Source organism: Papaver somniferum, chromosome 1, assembly GCF_003573695.1.
Source record: "Papaver somniferum cultivar HN1 chromosome 1, ASM357369v1, whole genome shotgun sequence".
In the NCBI taxonomy this organism is placed as follows: domain Eukaryota; kingdom Viridiplantae; phylum Streptophyta; class Magnoliopsida; order Ranunculales; family Papaveraceae; genus Papaver; species Papaver somniferum.
Window position 1 is genome coordinate 174,190,299 of NC_039358.1, and position 5,959 is coordinate 174,196,257.

The window sequence follows — 5,959 nt, forward strand, 5'->3', positions numbered from 1 at the left end:
CTACCATCTAATCTGAAGGCTTGGAATTTCAGCGCTGTGGTGCTCGGCATAGACTTCAGATTTTGATGCTCTATGAAGGAGCGACCGTCGGATGCTTCTGAGAAATGATCTGATGGCTGAGAACGGAGGCGCTTTTGTGTGTAGAAAATGAGGTTGTGCGCACCATTCTTCGCGGTTTCCTTGCGTAATTTCTCCCGGCTTTTCACTACTTTTCTGCTCTTTTCGCTCCGCGACTCATCCGAACTTTATTTATTACCTAAAAATGCAGAATTAATTAATAAAAATATTTATTCTTGAAAACAATGAAAATACAGAATATGGGATAAAATGTAGAATTAATGCACAAAAGATGAGTTAAAATGCCAACAAAAAGGGATAAATATATACAATATTTGGCACTCATCAGTAGACTTACCACCCATTTTGATGGTGCTTCTATTGAGAAGATCATCACCATTCCCTTAAGCCAGTTATGCACTCCTGATATGAGGGCTTGGGATTCAATGAATGGTAGATTTACCTCTAAATCTACCTACTTGGGAATTAGATGACTTAGGTCTTCCCCTTGTAGTAATCTTTGGAAGCGCATTTGGAAAATCAGAGTTCCTCATAGAATTCAGATTTTTACCTGGAAAGCTGCAAAAAATGCTATACCTACTAGAATTGTCCTTAATACTAGAATGCCTATGCATGTTGTTGATTGTACTAGATGTCTTGATCCTAATGAATCTGTCATGCATGCTTTGATCTTATGTCCTTTTGATAGTCGTGTTTGGTTTCTCTCTTCCATGTGTGTTAACACTCAAGTTTTTAGTAACAAATCCTTTATTGATTGGTTGATGGTCTGTTTAATTGACCTTGTTTCTAACTTCTTGATGAATCTCAATGCTTGTTTGTTACCATTCAGTGGTATATTTGGAGTAGCATAAACAATCTAGTTTTCCAAAACTCTAAGGAATCCCATATTGTTGTTCTGAAAAGAGCCTGAGCTATGTTCTTAACTAGGAAACCTATAATTCATACTAGTCCTTCTATCATTATTGGTTTGCTGGATAAATGGATGCCCCCACCTCTTGGATGGATAAAATGTAATACTGATGGTGCTTTCGTTGATTCTTCTCTGGATAATAGAGCAGGCTATATGATGAGAGACTTCACCAGCAAAGCTTCCTTTTGTGTTGTCATAGTTTTTGAAGTTGAATTTGTTGTTGAGGCTGAATCTAGAGCTATCTGCGCAGTGCTAAAGAAAGCAGAGGAAGCAAAAACTTTCTCACATCATTATAGAAAGTGATGCACAAGATCTTATCAAGCTATTTTCTTCAGGACAGTTTGATGGTGATTCTAGGACGGATGTTATCTTTAAAGACATTCAGTTATTTTCTTCTAAGTTAGAAGCTTGTATATTCACTTTTCAACCTAGATTATGTAATTATGTTGCTCATGTGTACTGGTTGTGCCTCCAACCTCGCTCTTGCCAGTTGTTAAGGGGATTAGTAGCCTTGTTGAAGGTCGTTATTAAAAGTTAAAAAATAAAAAAAAAATAAAAAAAAAAAAGACAAAATTGATATGAAAAGAACAGAGAGAAATAAATAAATTCGGTTTTCAATATATTTTCAAACAATTATATAGCAAAGACACCAAACCAATGCCTTTCCTTAGTTTCCGGACGGTAGGGATGGCAATGGGGCAGGTATAGGACGGGGACCTTGGATCCCATCTCCTACCCCGTTCAAAAAATCAAAACCCATTCCATATCCGTTCCCCGTAAGAATGGGGCGGGGACGGATATGGGGAATCCCCGTAGGGGATGGGTTACCATAACATTACAATAGATATTTAAAATTTTGTAAACAATAATAATTTAAAAATAATTATAATGGTTCAGACAATAATAATAACTTAAGTAGTGTATCTTAACATTTTAAGTTTATTTGGACGACCAAACGGAGCCCCTATGTGATGAAAAAAACCAAAGTTGTCCGTCACAAAAAATATGCAGAGAAACTGAAATTGATTTTTTTATTCACAAATTCAGATAAAATTTTAGGTAATCAAACAAATTGATCAGAAATTTTAATCAAATACAGTCAATAAACAAATCACATGTTCAAAATTCTCCAGAATCTCCAACATATCGATCATGATCGATCAATTGCTTCTTCACATAGTTCAAAAAACAAAAATAAAAAACTTCGATCGATTTTATAAATTTCATCCAACTGAAATTTTTTGTACTACAACCATTGATTTGTGTTGGAACAATTGCTGAAAATAGCCTGCAAAACAATCATAAACCAAACAAATAAAAAATGTTATGGCTGAGTCACGACCAGGTCGCTCTCTTTAAGACGTTTCGCGGCTCTGCCCAAGATTGTGCAAAAAGTTCTTCCATGTCGCGTCGTCCCCAGGATAAAACAGCCGAGTTCGATCTCTTACAAAATCACTCTTGCACGGTGAGAGGATGTGAAACATTTACACTTCATTCTTGCTCAGAAAATCTCTTAGAAAAACCAAGGATAATCGCACACGTGTTTTTCTTTCTTAAAAAATCATTTTTCTTTTAGACTCAAAAGTCATAGAAATGAAAAGCTCTCACCTGGATAAAAATTGTTTCAACAATTCTCTAAAAAAACTTTTCATAAAAATTCTTATCTTTTTTTCTAATCAAGATTTCAATAGAGTTTAATGAAAAATTATTAAAGTGCAATTAACACCATTAACACAACAAAGTATGAAAACGGTCAAAATCAATTATAGCAATAAATAATTTTCATTTAAGAAGAATTTTATTGTTACCAAAAATATTTTATTTGGGAAATAAATTTATGTTTTAAATATATATTCCCAACAATCCCCCACTTATATTTTTAAAACATTGAGCAAGATCATCTATATAGTGATGTGCATAAGTAAAGGTATCTTTCGATTTTGAACCTTTACATAGTGTTAGGCTCTCAAAAAATCAAACCATAGAGTGAACGTAAGTATTTGAACTCTAGGAGATAAGAAGATTGTATAACACACACAAAACTATTCTAGTGTAAAGTTTAAAGCCAACACATTACGACCCTGTGCTTGAATCCCGGTTTAATGAATGATCTAGAGAACTGCCCATATTCTCATAGAAAGCGGCCACACTTTCACATTCATATAGGTGAGTCTATCATGAGTACTCCTGTAGCTAAGTACCCCACTCTAAATAAGGACATAAACATCATTAAGAGTTTTAGAAACAAAAACTCAACCTTAACTCGCTTCAGGATATCATGCGTGGGATAAATTCTCAAAAGCATGATTCTGTGTCTACATATTATCCGTGACTTAGCCTCATTTGAACCTACTTTTGGGATCTCCATTCATAGGTAGGGATTACCTTTTGAACCTATTTCTGGAATCTTGAGTTATATGTTGGGTGTCCATCACGAACAACTATGTTCATATCATTTGTGAATTCTTATTCCCTTTGAACCTATTTCTAGGTGGGTATCCATCACAAATGACTCAATTCTCAATGGGCATCAACATCATCCCATAAAATGTATTCACACCTTCTTATTAATCCTTTCGTCAAGGGATCAACGATAACTCTTTTTAGACCATATATAATCCACTCTCATAGCATATAAAATGCTTTCTATCACCTAATATGTCGACTCTATCGTTGTAATTAACGGTTCTCAACTCTTGCAATAGCCGCGGTACTATCACATTGGATTAATATGTCTGTTCTTCCTCTATCTAGTAGAGGACTGAATCACTCCATCTCTTAGAGGATTCATTTGAGAGGATATCTCAATCAACATCGCAATAATATCCTTAAAGGATTGCGGTAAACATTTTTAGATAGTGTATTTCTAGGTTTAAGGTTCTTTTCAGACACCTCATAACCTTCTCAATATTTTACTAATTATCCATACATGGATTATTAGTAAATCTGCATATATGTAACCCCCACTACAGAAGTAATATGCATATAGTCCATCATGTAGCAAGAAACAATTCCATGCTGCCATACTCATTTTCATTTTCTAGTTCAATCACACACAATCACAAGCACTAAGATAGTAGAATGAAATGAGTGAAAACTAGTTTACAGTTAGACTATATATATTTCTATTTCTTTCCATTGTATTAAATATATTCAAGAGAAGAACAAATTCAATTCAAGCATATACACTATCTTCCCTCAAGTCTTTCATGTCAAATAGTAAACTAAGCATGTTCTCATCTTCATTAACATCATATAAGTTAGAATTTAAATTCCACAAATCACTTATGCATATGCAACAAAAGCGTTATGCATTTCATTTTCAAAAAATCTGAAATTATTCAAACTAATCAAAAAATTAATTTTGTCTCATTCAATTGTTTCAAAGTTTGTTTCAGAATATATATGATGATGACTTATCCAACTTATATCCATTTTGTTCTTGTAGAAACTACTCAATTTTCATGCTTGGCCTACATAGATTCTCATCTTTAATACATTCCATATATTTTTCTACATATGATACACAACAAATCACGCATCGTAGAAACAACATCACCAATCAAGAATGTAAATCCAGTGACATGAAAGAAAGTATTAGAATTAATTACCTTTTTTTTTTCAAATTAAAATATTTAGTTCTTAAAACCTTTTTCCAAAGATTAAAATTATGAGGAGCTAAGTATCTCAAACAAGGTAATAATTATGACTAAAATTCTTTTTAGTCTTACTACTTACACACCCGTTCTTAATGATCTTGTGATCTCCATTTCTAACTAGCTCTTCAATTTATGTTTAGTGTTCAAACATACATAGGGTAAAGAACCCCCACTATTTCTCGACTCAAAAGAAATTTCAAATCAACACCAAAATATCTAAAATTGAGAAGTTACTTATGCAAATTGCATTTCTAGCCACGTTCATTCAAAAATTTCTATACACTTTGTTAGACGTCAGATTTTAGTGTTTAATACCAATTCAAAAACTAGAAAGTTTCCTCATTCATACAAAAAAAAAATAGAAATAATTTTTAAGCGCAAATCATTTCTCTAAATTCATATTTTACGCGCTATGTGCTCTTGCTCATTACTAATAAAGTAATTATCCAAATTCAAAATCCTTTTAGCACAATATAAAGGACGGCCAAACAAACATTTTTTTTTCATGAAGACATCATTTCATTATTCACTAAAAGATCAAATTTAGTCACCAAGTTAGACTTCATGAAACACCAAAAAAAAATCTAATAAAATTCTCAAATATTTTATTTCATTGATTGGGAGTCTACATGCTTTGATGAGTTGCGTAAAATTTGATACAATGAACTTTTTAAAATTCTTAGAAATTTTAGAGGAAAACACAATATGCTCATACTCATCACTAACTCAAAAATTCCATAGAAGCAAGATAAAATCACATATTTCAAGGACTCCAAAACTTCAGTCATATCATATAAATAATACAATATTGGATTCAAACATTCCATTGATAACATTTTTATTGTACTAGTGCAATGATCAAGTTCACCTAAAAAAATTAATCTCAATCTTCTTATAAACAAGATAGGATGAAACTAGATCCTTTCTCATTTTAGTGGTATGAACATCATTAACAAGATAGTTCTACCGAGGAAAACTTTTGAGACCATACCAATACCAAGAGTCCTAGAGATGCGAGTATAACTCAACACCACTTTCTTTCAAACGATTTGGTTCAACTTTTGTTAACAATATTTGATTAAAAGGTACCTCTCACCGTATCCACAATTCACATTAACTTAGCTTGAAAAGCTTTGTTAACAATATTTGATATTCTCGCAATGCCGTGTATTGCAAACATATCAAATAAACTCATAATTAAAATTATGCTCATTTCTTGGTGAGAGTTGGTATTCATATTTGTTTGACTAGGTTTCTTATTCTTTCGGTTTTGGTTTGGTGTCAAATTCTATCTCATAAGTTCCGAACTTGT